Below are 22,809 nucleotides of genomic sequence, written 5' to 3' on the forward strand. Positions count from 1 at the left end.
TAGAGTGTTTGGTTCACTTTAGAGCAGCATCCTGTCTCCTTGTTCCTTGTCCACTGTACACATAGAATATTGTTTTCATTTTGGATCAAGCACAAAGCTCTTGCCATCACGAATAATAATAATAATAATAATAATAATAATAATAATAATAATATTTTATTTATACCCCGCCCTCCCCAGCCAAGGCTTACAAGCAATAATAAAAACAAGTTGAATGATTACAACTTAAAAACAAAATTAAAATACAACATTAAAATATTGAAATATTAAAATATTAAAATGAATAATGATGTTTGTAGCTTCTACCCTGTTCATTTAACGGGGTAACAATTGTGCCAGTTTCTTGACTGTGATTATTTTGCCCAAGAGATTTTTAGTCACCAGTAAGAGATGGTTCTAGACACTGGAAATAATTGGCAGTAATAGCAAAGATAGATAAGCTTACTTGATCAGCTGAAGCTTTTAACAGATCAGTTTTTGTAGCAGAGCTATTACTGAAGGATGGAGAGAAAAGACAACACCAATAGCTAATGTGTTCTGAGTCTCAGCTTTTTGTCACAGGGAAAAATGAAGGCAGATTCTTCCCCTTCCCTCAATTAAGTCTTCATGTAATTTTGGAACTTTAGTAGTTTATTTAATCTTTAGAACATACACAGCACCCAAAGATTAAGGGTCATAACCAATTCCTAGTCGTACTGACCCATTGTAATCAATTGATTAAGTCTACTCTGAGCATGACTTAATTGGATACCACTGTATCCAATTCCTTGCACTGGGTTTTGAACATAAATATATTTGAGAGGTCTTTGCATCCCACACTCTGTTCCTGGTTTTCATATCTTTTCACCTCTTCATTCAGAACTTTTAATTTGTTTTCAGTGGCAGAGGGTGTTGAAAATATTAATTGACTCACTGCCTTCTGAAATATTACAATAAATGCCGCTGGCCTTTTTGCCAAGGTAAAGCTTAGAAACACTTTCTTTCCCTCCAGTATACATGTAATAGTTCTGAGTTGTCTCTGCCTCCAGTATTGTTTCACTTGTCAGTAAATGAAACGATCTGTTGCAGGCTATGGAATGGATTCAAAGCACATGAGTGGAAGGCATTTTTGTGCTCAGATTTTCTTCCCAAGTTGCTGTCCTGTTGTGTACTGTTATACAGAGTCTCCCAATCATCTGAAATGCTTTTGGGGTGGGCAGGTAGCATAGGAGGAAACTGGCACCTCCTTTCCCCATGCATGGTGTCTGTCATTTTATGCTTGAAAATATTTTGTATTCGATCTGTAGTAGAGAGCTTCATTTATTATACAATATTAAGAGAGAAAACTCAGAAGTGTCTTGGAAGGAATTATATTGTTTGTAGGCTTCAACTTGGCAGAAAGGCCAGCAGCATTTATTGCACTATTTCAGAACACAGTGAATTAATTAACATTTTCAACAATGTCCATATCTCTCCACTTACCCAGAGGAATCTTTGGACTCAACCCTTTGTGATCAAATTCTTACTAAAAACTTGACTAGAACTATATAGAAAGGTAAAGTATTCTAGTACTTAGGCTGTAGAGTCAGAATCAAAATGCCATACATCTGTTTAGTAGTAATACCTCAAAGCCAATGTTGTATGTACTATAATACTAGTTATACTGTAGCATTTTATGTAACAGTAATATTATATAACAGTGTAATAGTATAACAACTAGTACAGTGGTACCTCGGGTTACATACGCTTCAGGTTACATACGCTTCAGGTTACAGACTCCGCTAACCCAGAAATAGTACCTCGAGTTAAGAACTTTGCTTCAGGATGAGAACAGAAATTGTGCTCCAGTGGCGCAGCGGCAGCTGGAGGCCCCATTAGCTAAAGTGGTGCTTCAGGTTAAGAACAGTTTCAGGTTAAGAACGGACCTCCGGAACAAATTAAGTACGTAACCTGAGGTACCACTGTATAACAAATACTATAACAAATGTAATAGTAATACTATAACATTGTATTACTACTACTACTACTACTACTACTACTACTGCTATTCATTAAATTTATATACTACCCTTCATCTGAAGATTGCAGGGCAATTTACAGTATAAAAACACAAAATACATAATACCTAACATAACAAAAAATACATGCCCCCATTTCATTGGTGCGATTCTGGTCTACCATCTTGCTGTCTCATCATTGCATTGATCATATATGGAGCAAAGTGCATTTTTCTATTTTTGCACTTACACCATATGTTGCATTTGTAACAGAGTGGCTGGGGAAACCCAACCAGATGGGCAGGGTATAAATAATAAATTATTATTGTTATTATTGTATTTCTAATAAATCACAGAGACAACTTGCTCTAGGAGCCGAAATTATTGATTGATTGTGCATTTTAAAATAAATAAATAACAAAATAACAAAACAAAAAAAATCCGCTATCATCAATAATTTAAATACTGACAGTTTTGATTCAGAACTCTGATGTTCTAGGTTTGATTGCTACCGGAAGTAATGTGGCTGGGTTTTTTTTGGAATCTTAGGGTTGGAATCAGCCATTAAAACTGAAACATAAAATTCAGCTGAGTTCCCAAAATGTAAAGAAAGTACTGGGGAGAGAAATTGTGATATACTCTTATAAAAAGTACAGTATAGGAGAACATATACTAGCATTTCAACTGAGCCATTTTTCCAGGACAAACTCTCAAATACCAATACAGTCTCGACCTTTCATAACTGTAACAACAGCAGCAAGAATAAAATATTTATATGCCGCCCATCTGATTGGGTTCCCCCAGCAACTTCTTTATTATTTTCAACAAAAAAGATTTGGTCACTTGATGACATGTAATTTGCTTTGGGTCATGCTTGAGGGTTGGTAATAATAATAATAAATATAATATAAAGTAGGCTTTAAAAATTAAACATGTTAAGAGAAGGAATCATAGGAAATCTGCATTTAAAAATGCCCTTGAAGAATTCAGGCTCTTCATACTAGCAAAGTTCTGAGTTTTCATGCACCTTTCAGAACACAAAACTATTACGTCTGTGGACAGCTCACCTCATATATATTGTGTAATTATTATACCTGCTATATGTTGCGAGCGGTTGCCAGTTGTGGCATACTGCTTTCCAGTCTTGCATATAAAAAGAGAAGGAGTAATAAATGGCACTTTTAAAGAGCTGTAAATTCCTTCCAATTTTGTTCCTTTGTTGTGAAGCACCCTACAGGGATATGGTTTTAACCTCTTTCTGTGTCTTGGCTCTATGAAAGTGGAATGCAGTTATGAAAAGGTGACTAATCTGTATGCGAGGGCCTGCCCACATTTCTAAACCCCAGAGCTGCGTACCCAAATCCCGGTTCAACAGTTTCAAAATGTGTAGCCCCTTAGCCTGCCATTCTTTCCTTCGGGACAGACCTCTACATAATGCCCCCCTACTACACTTTTCTCTGCAACAGAAGCCAGACTTTTGCCTCGCTGAGCCCAGTATCTTGTCCCTCGGGGCTCACATTTTGCACTGTTGATTCTTTCCTCTGGAAAATCTCTGTTTGAAATGGAGGCAGCCAGTAGTTTTTATGAAAGTTGAAATAATCTAGAGGGAGGCATCCGTTCTCATGGGGCCCATTCTCTTTTTGTCCCACTGTCACCTCTCTCCAGATAAGAGTTGCGGGTTTTTGAATCTATTTTGAAACCAGCAAAACAGAGATGTGAACAGACCACGAGTACTGATTTATCATCCAAACCACCTTCAACTCTCCAACCATACTTTCCTATCTTACAAAGCACTTGTTTAATGCTGTTTCTATTTACTTTGTTGACCAGCTCAACCCACTCATGGTTTTAAAAGCAGAGTGACTCAATCATAGCTTTGCCAGGCTGGGCTACATACTGTGAGTGCTGTCATTTTGAGACATGGGTATCCGTATTTATCTCGTTCTTAAGTTTTACCCGTATACTAAATATTTGTACCAACCACTGCCACCTCTTATTGACTCTGAATAAAGACTGCTTTAGTCTCTTATTATCTTACATTTTCTTGACTCTGCAATCAATTCAGAAAACACACTAAACAATTCCTTATCAAGCAAGGTACAAAAGTTTCCTATTGTCCTCCTATTGTACTTGAAACAAAGATAATTCTGGGGCCTTGGCTTTAATTTTTATACACAAGAAGCCTGTAAGTCCAAAGAATGCTAGTTTCATATGGTGTGTAGTTCAAAAGTTATTTTAAAACCCCTGCAGGCATTATGTATGTTGTGGGTTCATTCCCAGGAAATTAGCCCTTCTGGAATAAACAAACAATGGATATGGAGAATCTAAAACCCTTTGTACAGTCTCAAACCACCATGCAGTGCTGTTAATTGTATTTCCTCCCTTCCTCCTAGGTCACTTGTATCCTAGACATATAACCCCACGTCTAAGATATAAAACAGCTAACTAATCACAAGGGGGTAATTGGTCAGAAAAAAATTCTCTTGCAAGCGTAATGAAACATAAGCTTTAACAATCACATTTTGGATAATGTAACTATGGCTTGTGATGGTAGAACTGAATTGGAAAATTATAGAGATGATGCTGCAAGAAGCATGAAGCAATAGCGTTCTTATCCCTTCACGTTTTATAATGGTAAAAATAAAACGTCTTTTAAAGATGGAATGTAGTTTTACTGGGAGTATTTTATTATGTTGCAGGAAACAGTACCTGCTTCTTACATTATGATTCTATGAAAGCTTCCACGTACATTGAGAAAGTAATAAAGTACTATAAAATTATAAAAGCTGATCAATAATGGGTGGTTTCTAGCTTTTGCAAATGGTTTGAGTGCCTGTTTGAACTTAACTTTTACACTGCCAGCTCCATGTTCTACTGTCCTGGGCCACCCCAGCTAAGGCAGACACACATCTGAGAGTCGTGTCTATCGACAAAAGAAGCACTTACAGCAAATCCCAAGGTGCTTCAGATGCTCATGAACACACACTTCTAGCCACTAGGCAGCTGTCCCTCAGATCTGCACCCTGTGGAGCAGTTGCAGCAACAATGAGCCCCTGCCCTCTGCCAGCTTATATGTCCTCTCGGGACAGGTTGTTGCTGATCTTCCTGCTTCAAGCTCCTCCTGGTTCTAGGAGACAGCGGGGCAGAGGAAGGTGGGGAGTCTAGTGACCCATCTGTTGCCAGAACAGCCCCTTCTTCTTCCTCCCCATCCTGTGCACCCTCCTCTTTCTTGGACTGCCCCGGCTCTTCTTCCTGCCTCTGCCCCATACTCTTCAGAGCCCTGCCAGTCCCTGACAGGCACCTTACATGAGCTTGTCGAGCCAGTGTCAGCTTGTCTATAAGAATCAACATGACGGAGTCCAGCTTCATACTCCACCCCCATAATGTCTCACTCTCATGGGAGACAACTGCTAGCTGCAGGTACTTCTCTGTCCTGTTTTAAAGAAGACAGAGAGAGACTCGTTCTAGATTAAAATGTGAAGCACTATATGCATGTGCCTAGCGGTTTCTGGCATTCAAGCATATGCCCAGTATTTTCAGAACTAGTTTTACTCCTGTTGGCATAGCCTGACACGACTTGAAGAATCCCTACCTCCTTGGTCACCTACTTGTTTGCCTGAAAAATTGTGTCGAAGGTGCATTCGCCAAAAGGAGTCATTCGGTCTGGATAGCGTTGGGCATGCAGACGTTGCATGAAATGGAGAGCATTCTTACTGTTGGTCTCTAAAGATAGGCTGCTAGTGGAGAAGGGAGGCAGGCTTGGTGTTAGTATAAGCCACCCAGAAAGAGGTCTAAGAGTGCTAGAGAAAAAGGCAGGTGAACTTGGGTGCCCTGTGTAAGTTGTGAGTACTGAGAGCTTGCAGGGCAGCAGCTGAAGAAGGTGCAAAAAGGGTTTTCGTGTGTGTGTGTGTGTGTGTGTGTGTGTGTTTCCTTGTGGCTGATTAGCTGCTCTCCCTGTGCAAAGGTCAGAGGGAGCAGGGTTTCTGTTGAGGCAGGTGATTAGCTGTGGGAGGAGCTTATCAGAGCTTGCAAGGCAGTTTGACCCATCTTTTAGATTTAGGGGAGCTGGTCTCAAACGTTTGTTGGGGGAGACCTAGGGTTTTTTGGGGGGGGGAGTTATTTGTCCTGTCTTCACGCTTTCTATGATGGAGGACCGCTGTAGCCACCCCCAACGACACGTTCTCAAGATGGAGGGGGAGGGAACAGCTGCAGTCGCCTGCGGTTCCTGCGCAATGTTTGCCATCTTGCCAAAGGTTGCAGGCAGCTTTACCTGCAGCAATTGCATGTTGATTGCCCTCCTAGAAGACAAAGTCCAGCAACTGGAGGAACGTGTAGCTACGCTCCAAAGAATTAGAGAGCTGCAGCTCTTCTTGGAAGCAACAGAGCACACTGTCTCCACCAAGGAGGAGACAGGGGACTCCCTTGAGAAGGAGGCTAGTTCACCAACACAGGAGCCAGATATATGGAGAAACGTGACTCAAAGAAGTAGGAGGCCCAGGGTTCGCTCTGATTGTTTAGAAATACACAATCGCTTTGAGGTCCTCTCCCCTAGCATGGAAGACGAAGAGCAGACTCCATTTGAGGATCTCTCCCTCATTACAGTCGATCAGGTATATGAAGATGAGCAGCAAAGTCAGTCCTCAGGGAATGTGCAGGCGACTTTGGAACGGACAGCTCACGGAAGAACCCCAACCAAACCTAAGAGGAGGCATGTAGTGGTGATAGGGGATTCCCTACTGAGGGGAACAGAAGCAGTGATCTGTGGGCCTGACAAGATGTCTCGGGAAGTGTGCTGTCTCCCCGGGGCTAAGATCCAAGATGTAACTGAACGACTGCAAGGAATCATAAAAACCCACTGACAAATACCCCCTCCTCTTGGTTCATGTGGGAACCAATGACACTGCAAGCAATAGCCTCCAGAAGATCAAAAGAGACTACGAGGCTTTGGGCAGGAAATTGAAGCAATTAAATGCACAAATTGTCATCTCATCTGTCCTCCCAGTTGAATGACGTGGCCCAGGGAGAGAGGGAAAAATAGTGGAAGTGAACAGCTGGCTTCGCAAATGGTGTAAACAGGAACGGTTTGGATTCTTAGATCACGAACTGCAGTTTCTTGAAGATGGACTTCTGGCAAGCGATGGGCTGCACCTCACAACGGTTGGGAGGAATGTTTTTGCCAAAAATCTCAGAAACCTCATCAGGAGGGCTTTAAACTGACTAATGTGGGGGAGGGAGACAGTGCTCGTGAAGGTAGGAGTCTATCAATTGATGAAGATGATCATCCAAATGTCATAGACCAAATGGAGCAAACAGCACGCAGACCTAGTGGTGGGAGGAAAAAATCCTTAAATAAGAGTCACGGGGGAATGATTAATGGACTTCAATGTCTGTACACTAATGCGCAAAGCATGGGAAATAAACAAGATGAGCTTGAGCTCTTGGTACAGCAAACTAAATATGACATAATAGGCATCACTGAAATCTGGTGGGATAAGTCCCACGATTGGAATGTAATAATGGAGGGATACAATCTATTTCAGAGAAACAGACCAGACAAGAAGCAAACAAGAGCTTGAGCTCTTGGTATAGCAAACTAAATATGACATAATAGGCATCACTGAAACCTGGTGGGATAAGTCCCACGATTGGAATGTAATAATGGAGGGATACAATCTATTTCAGAGAAACAGACCAGACAAGAAAGGAGGAGGAGTGGCGTTATATGTCAGGGATGTGTATACCTGTGAAGAGATCCAAGATTTAGAACCTCAAAGCCAAAGTGAGAGCATTTGGGTCAAAATCAAGGGAGAGAAGAATAACAGTGACCTCATTGTGGGAGTTTACTATAGATCCCCAAGCCAAACGGAGGACATAGATGATGCCTTCCTGGAACAGATGGCCAAGCATGCAAAAGGAAGGGAGATAGTAGTAATGGGGGACTTCAATTACCCGGATATTTGTTGGATGTCAAACTCAGCCAAGAGCATAAGGTCAAACAGATTCCTCACTGGCCTTGCAGACAACTTCATTGTCCAGAAAGTGGGAGAAGCAACAAGAGGAACAGCCATTTTAGATCTGGTCCTAACCAATGTTGATGACCTGGTTAGTGGGGTAGAAGTGGAAGGATCATTAGGCGCGAGTGATCACGCTCTTCTGAAGTTTACTATACAGCGGAAAGGAGCAGCCAAGCATACTAGGACTCAATTTCTTTACTTTAAGAAAGCCGACTTCATAAAACTTAGGGAAGTGCTGGGTGAGATCCCATGGACAGTAATACTAAAAGGAAAGGGAGTTCATGATGGCTGGGAGTTTGTTAAGAGAGAGAAAGTAAAAGCACAACTTCAGGCAATACCAATGAGACGGAAACATGGAAGGTGCCTAAAGAAGCCAGGGTGGCTATCTAAAGAACTTTTAACTGAGTTAAGATTAAAAAAGGATGTGTACAAAAAATGGAAAAGGGGAGAAACCACCAAAGAGGAATTCAAACAAATAGCCAGCACGTGTAGACACAAAGTCAGAAAAGCTAAAGCACAGAATGAACTCAGGCTTGCTAGAGAGGTTAAAAGCAACAAAAAAGGCTTTTATGGGTATGTTAGTAGCAAAAGGAAGAACAAAGAAACAGTGGGGTCACTCAGAGGAGAAGATGGTGAAATGCAAACAGGGGACACAGAAAGGGCTGAACTCCTCAATGCCTTCTTTGCCTCAGTCTTCTCCGATAAAGAAAACAATGCCCGACCTGAAGAATTTGGAGCAAATGATTCAGCAGAGGAAACACAGCCCAGAATAACTAAGGAGATAGTACAAGAATACTTGGCTAGTTTAGATGTATTCAAGTCTCCAGGGCCAGATGAACTGCATCCAAGAGTATTAAAAGAACTGGCAGATGTGATCTCAGAACCACTGGCAGTCATCTTTGAGAATTCCTGGAGAACAGGTGAAGTCCCGGCAGACTGGAGGAGGGCAAATGTTGTCCCTATTTTCAAAAAGGGGAAAAGAGAGGACCCAAATAATTACCGCCCAGTCAGTCTGACATCAATACCAGGGAAGATTCTGGAGCAGATCATTAAGCAAACAGTCTGTGAGCACCTAGAAAGGAATACTGTGATCACCAATAGTCAGCATGGATTTCTGAAAAATAAGTCATGTCAGACTAACCTGATCTCGTTTTTTGACAGAATTACAAGCCTGGTAGATGAAGGGAACGCAGTGGATGTAGCCTACCTTGATTTCAGCAAGGCATTTGACAAGGTGCCCCATGATATTCTTGTAAAGAAGCTGGTAAAATGCGGTCTTGACTATGCTACCACTCAGTGGATTTGTAACTGGCTGACTGACCGAACCCAAAGGGTGCTCATCAATGGTTCCTCTTCATCCTGGAGAAGAGTGACTAGTGGGGTGCCACAGGGTTCTGTCTTGGGCCCGGTCTTATTCAACATCTTTATCAACGACTTGGATGATGGACTTAAGGGCATCCTGATCAAATTTGCAGATGACACCAAACTGGGAGGGGTGGCTAACACCCCAGAGGACAGGATCACACTTCGAAACGACCTTGACAGATTAGAGAACTGGGCCAAAACAAACAAGATGAATTTGAACAGGGAGAAATGTAAAGTATTGCACTTGGGCAAAAAAAATGAGAGGCACAAATACAAGATGGGAGACACCTGGCTTGAGAGCAGTACATGTGAAAAGGATCTAGGAGTCTTGGTTGACCACAAACTTGACATGAGCCAACAGTGTGACGCGGCAGCTAAAAAAGCCAATGCAATTCTGGGCTGCATCAATAGGAGTATAGCATCTAGATCAAGGGAAGTAATAGTGCCACTGTATTCTGCTCTGGTCAGACCTCACCTGGAGTACTGTGTCCAGTTCTGGGCACCACAGTTCAAGAAGGACACTGACAAACTGGAACGTGTCCAGAGGAGGGCAACCAAAATGGTCAAAGGCCTGGAAACGATGCCTTATGAGGAACGGCTAAGGGAGCTGGGCATGTTTAGCCTGGAGAAGAGGAGGTTAAGGGGTGATATGATAGCCATGTTCAAATATATAAAAGATGTCACATAGAGGAGGGAGAAAGGTTGTTTTCTGCTGCTCCAGAGAAGCGGACATGGAGCAATGAATCCAAACTACAAGAAAGAAGATTCCACCTAAACATTAGGAAGAACTTCCTGACAGTAAGAGCTGTTCGACAGTGGAATTTGCTGCCAAGGAGTGTGGTGGAGTCTCCTTCTTTGGAGGTCTTTAAGCAGAGGCTTGACAACCATATGTCAGGAGTGCTCTGATGGTGTTTCCTGCTTGGCAGGGGGTTGGACTCGATGGCCCTTGTGGTCTCTTCCAACTCTATGATTCTTTGATTCTATGATTCTATGACTAGACAGGTGCTGTAGTCTAAAAGCTTTTGGAAGCACCAGCCATTGGGGATCAGAACTGTGGGACGAAGGAGAATACAGGCGTACCTTGGAAGTTGAACGGAATCTGTTCCGGAAGTCCGTTTGATTTCCAAAATGTTCGAAAACCAAAGCGCGGCTTCTGATTGGCTGCAGGAAGCCGTGGAAGCCCCATCAGATGTTCGGCTTCCCAAAAAAGAGTTCACAAACTGGAACAGTCACTTCCGGGTTTGTGGCGTTTGGGAGCCAAAATGTTCAAGAACTAGGCTGTTCGAAAACTAGAATTTATAGTTCTCTAGTTGCTGTAAAATGTTCTGAAAAATTTAGATTACTTTCTTTATGCTTTTCTGGTCATAATAATATTTGCATCAACCATATTGTGGCTCATACATTTTTAACTGTTTGAAGTGTTTTGGGGATCACTGATTTTAAAGCTATGTAAATTAGGCATTTTTATTTGCCTGCAGGCAAAATGTATAAATCTTTTGAGTAGTTTTGTGTTTCAGAATATCCACCAATTTTTAGCCTTTGGGATAGACTACAGCTATTGCTTAGGTAGCAAGATTTTATTCTTCTTTAAATTTTTATTAAATTTTTATTAAACACACATTATTACAGCTGGACTTTTAAAATTCCTTTCGGATTAGTTGCCAAATACCGTATTTTTCGTCCTATAGGGCGCACCGGCCCATAGGACGCACCTAGTTTTTTTTTGGGGGGGGGGAATTTAAAAAAAATTATCTCCCCCCCACCAGCCGCTGGGCTGGGGCGGGGGAAGCCCAAGCTTCCCCCGACCCCAGCCCCCAGAACAGGCTGCCGCCCACAAGCCTTGGGAGCCCGCGGGACCTCCCACCGGGCGCGCAAGGCTTGCGGACATCTGCCTGAAGCACGGGGTGTGCTCCGCAGCGCGCCCCTTGCTTCGGGCTGCAGTCTGCCGCCCCAAGCCTTGTGAGCCCGGTGGGACCTCCCACCGGGCATGCAAGGCTTGCGGACATCTGCCCAAAGCACAGGGCGTGCTCCGAAGCGCGCCCCGTGCTTCGGGCAGCAGGCTGCTGCCCGCAAGCCTTGGGAGCCCAGCGGGCACTCCCGCGGGCTCCCAAGGCTTGCGGATAGCTTCCTGAAGCCTGGAGAGCGAGACAGGTCGGTGCGCACAGACGCCTCTCGCTCTCCAGGCTTCAGCGAAAGCCTGCATTCGCCCCATAGGACGCACACACATTTCCCCTTCATTTTTGGAGGGGAAAAAGTGCGTCCTATAGGGCGAAAAATACGGTAGATAGTTCACTTAAAATATTTTTCCTGTTGAAGAGTTTGAGCTTTTCCATGCAAATTGTATTCTACTTCTTTCAGTATGTTCCAGGGCAATGAAGAATAAATAGACTGTTTGAGACACTTTCTGCCATTCTTAGCGTTTGAAACTCTCATTGTTCTAGGCACTTTTTGCGACAGGGAATTTCATTAATGCAAACAGTTTCTGAGCTCTGGAAGCAGCACTGCACCTAAGATTTCAGATTAAAATTGCCACTGCTTGAATGAAAGGAGGACCTTTTTCTGCCTTTCCCACTTCTAGCCACTCTCTGAGGACTGCAGAAGGGACCCTCATAAGAATATTAGTTGGGCAGGCAGGGGAAGCATGGCTTTGTTTTTTGCAGTCTTCACATGAGCACTAGACCATGTGAAAAATGAATAGAAGATTTTAGCTGCAGTTCATTCATTTTCTGCTTTTGTATTTTTATAAAGTGTGCCTAGATATTCCATTGCAGCACCCATAACCTAGGTTTAATGTGCCATTTAGCTCCTCGCTTTCATATCTCAGTTTCTAATACTGGTCATTCTCATGTGATGAATAAGACAAAACTACATGCAGATAAACCTTTTGCTGTCTTTAAGAACATAAATAATAGCATGCTGTGTCCACATACAGACAAACACTTGCCTGGTATATAGGCCCCTGTAGGTCTTTGGAGTTGGAAGAGAAAAATTTGGTTGCAGTTGTACAAATTACTTCCAGATGTAGATTTCAATAAACACGTAGTGTTGTTGCTTTACCCGAAGGTGCTATAAATTTCCTGAGACAAGTCTGCATCTAGTAAACTGTTGAGTATTTGAATACTAATGAAGTCACTGTATTCTGTGTGAATGCAATCTCTTAATGCTGCATGGTTCAGGACTTTTCCACTAAGATGACTTTTTAAGAGTATTGTATTTTAATAGTCAGGGCCGTCTTTAGCACATGCGGCGCTGGGGTACAAATTTAGTTTAGCTGCCCCCAAATTAACTTTAATTGAGCTTTTTTGTGAGGGGGGATCGCTCACCTGTAACAGTGATGCGAACAGCCGTGTGGTCACGGACCCTTCCCCACAGAAGGGACACAAAGTGAGGGAGAGTGGAGGGAGAGGCCACCACGTCCTTTTTTGCCACGGGTACCTGCTGGGTGCTGAAGTCCCATCCCAAGTAGTTGGGCTCGACAGGCGCAGCCATGGCAGCCTGAGGCGAATGGGCCTCACCCCCGCCATCCTCGCACGGAGGGAACAGGGCAGGGAGTAGGCAGCCCGGGCAACAACTTTTGCCTCAGCACCACCTCACAGAAACGGCTTGGCTGGTCCCTCTCCTGTGCCCAAGCTCCACTGGGTCCTGGTAGTTATTAACCCACCCGCCCTGCGGCCCCTTTGGGGGCGGTTAAATAGGACCTGTCTCTCACTCGCCCAGGGATCGAAACGGCGTTGATGGCCTCGTTACCCAGTGTGAGTGGTCCTCCTCTCAGTGGCTCTTTTCCTCAGGTTTTTGGGCACTTCAATCCCCCCACTTTTTAATACAGTACAGTGGTACTTTGGGTTACAAACGCTTCGGGTTACAGACTCCACTAACCCGGAAGTAGTACCTCGGGTTAAGAACTTTATTTCAGGATGAGAACAGAAATTGTGTGTATACAAATCACACAACACAAAGCCGCCTGCAAATAAATGGTGTCAGTCATGACACTTAAGAGGAAATGAGATTAAACTACAGTCTTGTTCAGATTAGCAATGAGGAAAGGAAAAGGAAAGGAAAAAATGCCTGGTTAAAAACCTGCAACAATGACAAAGCGGAAAAAACTGCTTTTGTTTCCTGACTCGTCAGGAATATTTGACGCTATGGAGGAGGGGAACGGGGACTTTCACTCCATTGTTTTTCACTGCCGCCGATAGAGATGGAACGGTGTACAGTACATATACATTTGGCGCCCCCCAGAATTCAGCGCCCGGATGCCCCGCACCCCTTGCACCCCCGGTTTAAGACGGCCTTGTTCATAGTTGACATCTATGTTTGTATATTTACGACCCCAATCTGTACAGAAGCTCCTTTAGGAGTTCATGTTAGAATAAACAATGGGAGGGTGGTTACGTTTTGATGGTGATGTAGATGCACTTGGGGCCATACCTCACAATTGTCATCTGCCAATTTTGTACACATGGGACTGGGTCTAAACATGTCCTTCCATTAATTCAAAGGCTCCTTCCATTCATTTGTGCAAGAGAGTTTGATCCAGGAGACATTCTTGCTGGAGGAAAGGGAGAGAGGTAATTTTCACACATTTCTGCACACACATACCCGGTGCCATGAGGTTCAGAAGGTTCCCCAGTCCTCCAGAGCAACTTCATCCTTTGTCAAAGTCCTTCATCCAAGTTGTTTATAAAGATGTTGAACAACAACGGGCCCTATGACAGAACCCTGAGGCACCCCCCTTGTCCCTTTTTACCAGGATAGTAAGGAACCATTAGTGAACATTGTTTGGTTTCGGTCAGTCAACCAGTTATAAATCCACCTAACAGTTAGCTCATCAAGCCCACATTTTACTAGCCTCTCTGCAAGAAGCTCATGGGGTACCTTTTCAAAAGTCTTACTGTAATCAAGATTCACTGCATCCACAGCATTCCCCTGATCCACCAAACTTATAAAAAACCCAATGAAAATAATAAAAATGCAAAGATGATTGTAAATTGTATAATGTGGAGGAAATCGAGTGGGGGCAGAGGGAAGTGGGAGGAAGGACAAAAGAATAATATGATGGATTGAGGAAATATAAATGTAAATGTATGGGGGGATGGGGAGGAAATGGTGTTGGTTTTGGTACATCTGTATTGTAATATGTGAAAACAAAAAAAGAGAAAGAAATAAAATAAAATAATAAAAATCCCTGTTTGGCCACTATGAAACAAATTCTCAAAGTGATGGTGTAAGACCCAGACTACAGGTTACACAAGGAACATGTGCCTGCCTTTAATCAAATAAAATGCACCACACAGCACCATCGGGCTTAGAGTTTCCCTGCCCCTTGCAAGCTATAACCAATAAAGTGGGCAGAAGCAAGGAAACTCTGAGCTGCTGATAGAAGCCACAGGTTTCTCATAATATGTAGTTTGGTCTGAAGCTGCACTGGGCATCTAAAGTAGAATATATAAATATTCTCATTTCGGTTTCAGCAGGAAAAACCTGTCCTGAGAGCTAAACAGCTTTCAATAGGTTCCAGTATTTCAGAGAGGCGACACTTTTATTCCTGGTTCTAAAATTATTGGGTTGGGAGAAGTTAGCCTATTCAGTCTATGCTGAGCCTTTGGGGACAGCCCATGTAGTTTGTTTGTGGTTAGCAAAGCTAAGTTGAGCAATTCTTCTGGAAGACTATTGAACTTGAAATAAAATGAGACTGTAGAAACCACTGTTGGGAACTAAAAAGACAGGGAGAGAGTGCCAGCCCAGAACCATGGCAGACAGTGTTTAGTTTGGAAGCCAAATGGAGCAGAGCCAAGCAGCAGTGCAAAACGCACAAGTCACATGAGAAATTAAATGAGTCTCAGTGGGTGAAGAATGTATAAATGTGGCCTGTGTTTTAATAGAGAGACATGAAGGGACAGAAGCATGATAACAGCATGGAATGATTTTCCTGCAGTGAGTTATCTCTCCTGGCTTGTAATACTTGTAAAGGGTCGCTGCTGTTTTGCTCATTTCATGCCTTGGCTCAGTATACCTGAAGGAGCGTCTCCACCCCCATCATTCAGCCCAGACACTGAAGTCCTCCTCTGAGGGCCTTATGGAAGTTCCCTCACTGCGAGAAGTGAGGTTATGGGGAATGAGGCAGAGGACCTTCTCGGCAGTGGCGACCTCCCTGTGGAACGCCCTCCCATCAGATGTCAAGGAGATAAAGAACTACACATCTTCTAGAAGACACCTGAAGGCAGTCCTGTATCAGGAAGTTTTTAAATGTTTGACATTTTACTATGTTTTTATATGTACAGTGGTACCTCGGGTTAAGAACTTTATTCGTTCTGGAAGTCCATTCTTAACCTGAAACTGTTCTTAACCTGAGGTACCACTTTAGCTAATGCCGCCACGCAATTTCTGTTCTCATCCTGAAGCAAAGTTCTTAACCCAAGGTACTATTTCTGGGTTAGCGGAGTCTGTAACCTGAAGCGTCTGTAACCTGAAGCGTCTGTAACCCGAGGTACCACTGTACTGTAAGCCGCCCACAGTGTCTGGGGAAACCCAGCCAGATGGGTGGGGTATAAATAATACGATTATCATTATTGCTATTGGTGTCCATGCACACCTCTGTTTATCTCCCAATAGCAGCCACTCTGTTTAACCCCCAATAGCAGCCACTGTAGTTTAGCTCTCACATTTATGCAGTATCTTATTGGACAGAGCTGTGTGGCATGTTAGGTTTCTGTTTTGGGGGAGGGGCGGATTGCCTTGCCTTGCCTTGCCTTATTGAAAGAATCAAACACGGCAATACAAGTGCAGCTACTGAATCTGAGGGAAATCAAGTCACTCCTGCCTTCTCTTGGCAGGGAATTCATACATCCACTGACAGCTGTGTGTGTAGGACTGCATTGTTGCCACAACAACCTGTTGCTGTTGCAAAGGGAGAAAGGCCCTTGCATTTACTTTCTGCACAGCCAGTGAAGAGAACTCAGTTTCATCTCCTCTCTAGTGTAGGCCAATGCTCTGAATAGTTTCAAATTGTTAGCACTGGGAGCAGATGAAAGGGGACCCCTTGGCTATAGGTGGTACCAAGGGGCCAAGAGTGAGCAAATGCCCACCCTAAAAATAGCCTGACAGTCTGTTAGCCCAGCATGTCTGAATGTGGATATAAACTTGTTTCTGTTTGTATCATATCATACACCATATTAAAGATTAAATGTGAGATGGAGCTTCCCTTCCTCTCCCCTCCACCCCGCCCCCCCCCCCCAGCAGTCTACTTCACTTTTTCTGGAGCCTCAGCTGCTCCTGGCCATTCAGGCTTCTGCAGCTGTCCTTACAAGTTTTTGGATTGGGACCATAGTTTAGACGGCACTCTAAAATATTTTTTTTGCATTAAATTCTTTCATCAACACTCACCGAAGTTTACTATGGAAAGGTTGTTTTAGATCTGCCATCCATCTGCCTCTCTCCTTCCTGCAAAAAGAGAAGCATGAAAACTTGTGAGAGCATGCATAAGAAGACTATTTTGAAATGTCATTGTGTAAGACTTAGAGCAAGCCTATAAAGATTTTTATTTGCATTGACTTATTCCGTAACTAACTGGCAGCTTTATGGATTCAAAAGAAGCTGTAGAAATCCTATTATTACATCTTCCGGAGTTCCTTATATAATTGCATTCTTTTTTTTTGCCTATGGCTTTAAAACAGGGGTGGGAAACCACTTCCAGCCTGAGGAATTAAACCTTGCCAACTTTCCAGGGGCATGGCAAGAGGCAATTTTTTTTTGGGGGGGGGAGGGTAGTTGTACATATTTTACATTAACATTAAACACTTACAGATGTAAATATTATGCATTATATTTACAAAATCAATATATTTTATATTTCTATTTTATGTTTAGTTTTAGGGGAAATTGTGTATAAAATATATCTATTCCTAGGGAAAGTGTGGAAAGTGGCGAGGCAGAACAAAATGCTTAACAAATGATTCAGAAGATGTCATGTGGCTGGTGGCTGGATGAAGTTTGCTAGAAATGGCTTCATGGAGGGGCTTGGTGGGTTGAATTAGACCCACATATCACAGATTTCCCACCACTGCTTTCTAGTGACTGGAGATGTCAAAGTTGTATTTCAGCTCCTTTTTTTTAAAAAAGGCTTCTTTTTCTTATTTTGATGATGTTTGATTTTAGGTCTCAATATTTTGCTTCGAAAATTGATAAAGCATTGCAATAGTTCATTTACTGTGCGCTTTTTTTTTTAAAACGAATACCTCAGCTGTTCTGATTTTACTGATTTCGCTGAACCTTATTTGTGTATCGTTAACAACTCACTGGATGCTTCCTAACACTGAGCCAGGAGATGGAAGAAAATCATCTTTAAGATACTGTTTTTACTTCTAAAATAAATCTGGTGCCCTCTATAGAGGGGAGGGAGAAGTGGAGAGAGCACCGTTTAGGCACCTGGGATACATTCATGTCAACTTCACTTTTTACTTTCTGACCCACCTCTCTCCTGGCCCCTATCTCTTGACAGTTGGAAAGAGAACTGCATTGCAATGACAGCTACCTTTCCAAGGTTTTAGGAGCCGAAATAGTCCTGTGGAGCTATTTCTGGCTGTGGAAAGCTGGAAAGAAAGGCGAGGTATAAAATTATGCAAAGGGTGTGGAGAAAGATCTGCCTCTCTCATACATAGCACTTGAACTTTTGGCCATCCCCTGAAGCTGGATGCTGGAGGATTCACAACAGATAAAATAAAGTACCATACTTTTCCGTGTATAAGACTAGGTTTATTTCTTTAAAAATCATGCTAAACAATGGGGGTTGTTTTATACATGGGTAGTGCATTTGATTGGTTGCTGCCGTGGCTGTTTGCAGCTATTGTGCGTGTTACTGGTTGCTGCATCAGTGGGTGGTGTTGATTTGCTGACGCTGTGGCAATTGGGCGGGTGATTGGCAGCAGCTGCTGGTGAGGGGACAAGACGCCAATTTTGCGACGTGTGCGGGTGAGTGATTATTGGCAACCCCCCCAAAAAAGCTCAACAACCCTGGGTAATCCTCCGCCATAAAAGCTCAACAACTCTGTGCCATCTCCCCCCCAGTTCCTGAAATTTGAGTCCTCAAAAATAGGGGGTGTCTTTTGCACACTAAAGTATGGTATTCCCCTCACAAAGTGCATAGCTAAACCATGGAATTCACTCCCAAAAGATAAAGGGATGGCCACTTTAAAAAGGGATTAGACAGATTCGTGGGAAATTGGGCTATGTTCTCCTTCCTCTCAGAGGTAGCATGCACAGGTGGGGAGTGTTGTTACACTCCAGTCCTGCTTTCAGGCTCTCATAGACAGCTGGCTGGCCACTGTGAGAACAGGATGATGAACTAGATGGGCCAGAGGCCTGATCCAGCAGCCTTTTCTTACATTCCAGTTCCTTGATCATTTTTGTTGTCGTTTTCTACACATTTGGTGGCTAAAAAAACATTGAAAGGCACTCATCGTGTTTCCTGATCCTATGAAATGCAATAATTTGTCAGCTATTCTTTTCCAAGGTAAGCCCAAAGGCTTACCGGCTTTGCATCATGCTGTATACTAATGTTAATATCCCTGACCTTTTAGAAAACATGCTAATTGCAGCAATTTACTGTGTTGCAGTAATCCTGCCCCATCTCCCTTCCCTCATTCACTGTGATGATCTGATGTCATGTTCATGAAAGCTCTTGCTTCTGGGTGAAGGAATGTTGGCAATTCAGATTGTGAAAGAAACAAAAAAGCCTCTTACCAAAAAAATGCTTTAATATGTCAAAAGTGTTACTACACTATTCGTCTTCAAGATAACCCAGTGAATTCTGCTCTAATTATCTCGTTCGACATCTTCAGTCTCAAATTAGCTGCTCTAATTATTATTAAACTTGTATATGACCAGAGGGGAATTTTAAGTTTTGGTCAGTATAAGTTCCTTTGAACACTTACTTAAACAGAAGGTTGAATCCATATTAATGTATTACATAGCAAGTATATTTCTGTATATTCCTGCCAACCTAGCAGTTCGAAAGCATGTCAAAGTGCAAGTAGATAAATAGGTACCACTCTGGCGGGAAGGTAAATGGTGTTTCTGTGCGCTGCTCTGGTTTTGCCAGAAGCGGCTTAGTCATGCTGCCCACATGACCCAGAAAAACTATCTGCAGACAAATGCCGGCTCCCTTGGCCAGTAAAGTGAGATGAGTGCCGCAACCCCAGAGTCGTCCGCAACTGGACTTAACCGTCAGGGGTCCCTTTACCTTTATATTTCTGCTCATAGAAAAATACAAAAAAGTGGAAATTTAAGGGTATTAACTTGTTGGCAAAACTTTATTTGGCCGAATAGTAACAGTAGCTGCCAGTTCATCTGTTCTTTTACATGGTGTTTCTCTCAGGAATTATTTCATTCTCTAAGCTGTGATCATCAAAATCTTCTCAATTACAGTCTATGATTTGACTTTATTTGGTATTTCCGGAGAGACGTCACAGATTTATGACTTTAAATCATGGTAAATGAAATGGAAATATGGTCCTAGCAAAATTTCTTTTTATTGTTAGAGAAGAGGGAGTGTAAGATTAACAACTTGCTTTACAGTGAAGATGAGATCTTACTGCACTAGATTAATTATTGTGTCAAACAATTCTAGTTTCTAATGAAAATCAGATGCTGTACAAATTAGGTGCAAATTCTGGGTTGTTGTTTTCAAACATGCCAGAGAGTCAGTGGTGGTCATCTGCATGTTAATATACACCAAAGTGCTTTACACAGAAGTAGTGCGTCTGACACCAAATGTCAGTGTCATCCCTTTGCATTCCAGGTCATTGTGCACTTGCGTGAAATCAGAAACCCATTGAAAACACCTGCAGGCACCCTATTCCGCTCCTACCCCCATTCCACCCTTTTAGTGATGTTTCAGTTACGTCTTTGATGTTTCTAGGTCACTTCCATGTTCGAGGCTGTGTGTGTGTGTACGATTGGGCACATATTGGTCACTCCTAAAACAAGAGTTGCCTGTAGTTCAACCTTTGGGTATTTTATTTGTTGGAAATACATGTATAAAACAGTGTTCTAAAATTCTTCTAGAAGTGAGGTGCAATACAGCTTTTCTGAAATCCTAATATGGGGAGAGCTTTGGAACTGCTATGGAATAAGGTTAGTAACTGGCATCGTTTTCACTTTATGGGGATGTGATAAGGACCTTTCTTTGTATCAAGCTGAAGTAAATTTAGAGAGTGCAATTCAGGGATTTATTTAAGTGGGAACTTCATACAGTGCTGCTTTAGCTTTTAATGGACGAAGAGGGACTGTGGGAAGCAAACAGTGTAACATCAAATTTTAAAAAGTGGATTGGTGGGGAGAAGAATCCAGGAGATTACAGTCTATTCTGTGGTAAATTGGTGGAAAGCATTATTATTTATCATGCATATAGAAGGTCACACAATTGGTCATCTTAATATGCCAATAGAGTAAAAAATAAAAAATTAACAGAGTTGCTGCTCCACTGAGAGATCCAATAATTGGTGTTGACAGAATTTACACAAACATCAACACCAAGCTTTTCAATTAGCAAAAGAAGCAAAGTCAGCTACCTCTGGGAAGATTACAATACTGCTGTGTTAGATCACAGGTAGTAGGAATGGAGCACTGATTTGCATCATTAAAAAAATCAGAAGAATAGACATCAACATCCTCTTCCAAGGGTTCGAAATTAGCAAGGCACCAGGCACATTTTGCACCTAAAGATTCTCCATTTTCGAGCACCTCAAAAAGCCTGGGTGCTATTTTTTGTGCATGGCTGTCATGCAAGGATTACTGAAATGCATGTGCTTTGAAGCCTCAAAGTATATGTTAAGGATAGCAATATGTTAAGGAGTTTAACAGTAAAGAGTAGTGTTTTGAAAACTGAAGTTTAGTACCAGTATTTTTATTGTAAACACCAAATTAAACATGTATTATCAATTTCTGCTAAAAATGTGATATTAACAATGTGTCACGTGAATTGCGTATTAATTCATGCTTATCAAAATAATAAAAAGTGTTGCTGACACCCCCCCCACATGGCAACTAGACATTCTGTTTGGCACCCACAACCCAGGTCCAGAAGCCATTTGGTTCCCAGCTTTTCTATCCCAGTTTGTAACGCTGCCTCCCCCCACCCCCAAAAACCCCAAAACTAGTTCTTGTTGTGAGAAAAAACCTGCCTTGCCTACCTTTCAGGCATCTTGCTGCTGCTTCAAACTTCAATGGAGTTTAGGAAATTCAAGCAAAATAGCAAAGGCACTAGACAAAGTGCAGTTCGGCATTGCTCACTTATCTTCCAGTCCAAATAGTCCCTCCGTCATGCCTGCCTCTCTCCTATCCAAATCTGCAGCTGCTCAGGTGAGGAGGAGCAGATTCTGTTTTGCTCTTGACTTGGGAAATTAGTGAGGGAGCATGAGGAGACCCCGCTGTGGTGCTGCCCCTCCCTCTGCCCCAGAAATCTTCCTGAGCTGTGAGCAGGCCTGTAAAGCAATTAGAGACAGACAGACAAGACTACCTCCCACTGGCCCCTTTCAATACTAGCAAAAGAGAACACCAGGACAGGACATACTGTAGCAGGCTTTCTGGTGTAATAGGGGGACACCTGACCACCCTAATCAATGACTACTAATTCTGATGGCTGTCTGCTACCTCCAGGTTCAGGGAGTTGCTGGAGAGCAACAGTAGGAAAGGGCTTTTGCTTTCATGTCCTGCTCCTGAGATGTTCAGAGGCATCTGGTTGGCCACTGTAAAAGGCAGACTGCTGGACAGGTTTGGTCTGATTCAGTAAAGCTCTTAGGTTCTTAGGTTTTGGAAGCTCTATTCCCCCTTGTTGGCTTCCCCTTCCGCTGCAGTCTCCCATGCAGGATTAGGAGACCTTTCTGGGCAGATTTAGTGGGAGGACATGCATTTCACCCTATGCATTGGTATTTTCCACTGAAGACTGCCACCATGTATTTTATGTTGTGTATCAACCCATGAAAGGAATTTATAAGCTTACCTACCTCTAGGTAAGAATGTGACAACCAAATTCTGATGTGTATTGTTGGAAGACACTCATACACAATTCAAAGTGCTGGTTTTGTCGTATACATGACCTTGTTACGCGAAGAACAGTCTTCTCAATGTGTAGGCAAGTATATATGGGATCAGCAACAAAATCTTTATTCAAGAAACCCCAACTTCAGAAGTTAAGGGGATAGTTACTAGGCTTCAGTGTGGTACCTTGAGTTTGGAATGCCTCCTTAAATATTTTCTTGTCACTGACCAAGTTTTCTGTTTCTTGATGGAATTTAACTCTTGACATCTTCTGGTTAAATTCTATATACAATGGTACCTTGGGTTAAGAACTTAATTCGTTCTGGAGGTCTGTTCTTAACCTGAAGCACCACTTTAGCTAATGGGGCCTCCTGCTACCGCTGTTCTGCCGCTGCACGATTTCTGTTCTCATCCTGAAG

At 42.7% G+C, this 22,809-nt stretch overlaps 1 protein-coding gene and 1 long non-coding RNA gene across 6 annotated transcripts in view; one reads left to right on the top strand and one right to left on the bottom strand.

Moving 5' to 3' along the window:
* ATG7 (autophagy related 7) overlaps positions 1–22,809 on the top strand; it is a 99,365-nt gene that overhangs the window by 41,957 nt on the left and 34,599 nt on the right. The gene's annotated exons all lie outside the window — the stretch shown is intronic.
* The window catches only part of LOC308470789, a 32,258-nt gene that overhangs the window by 1,772 nt on the left and 7,677 nt on the right, over positions 1–22,809 (bottom strand). Inside the window, exons 1-4 of one of the 3 annotated variants that reach the window (XR_013982641.1) lie at positions 21,544–22,038; positions 16,739–16,795; positions 5,585–5,713; positions 3,071–3,247 (exon numbers count right to left, since the gene is read on the bottom strand). This is a non-coding gene — a long non-coding RNA (uncharacterized lncRNA). Of the gene's footprint in view, positions 1–3,070; positions 3,248–5,584; positions 5,826–16,738; positions 16,796–21,543; positions 22,039–22,809 lie in introns of those variants that run through there. The other 2 variants (XR_013982640.1, XR_013982642.1) reach the window with 2 other exon arrangements.

This window comes from Podarcis pityusensis (genome assembly GCF_964106645.2).
Source record: "Podarcis pityusensis genome assembly, chromosome: 2".
In the NCBI taxonomy this organism is placed as follows: Eukaryota; Metazoa; Chordata; class Lepidosauria; order Squamata; family Lacertidae; genus Podarcis; species Podarcis pityusensis.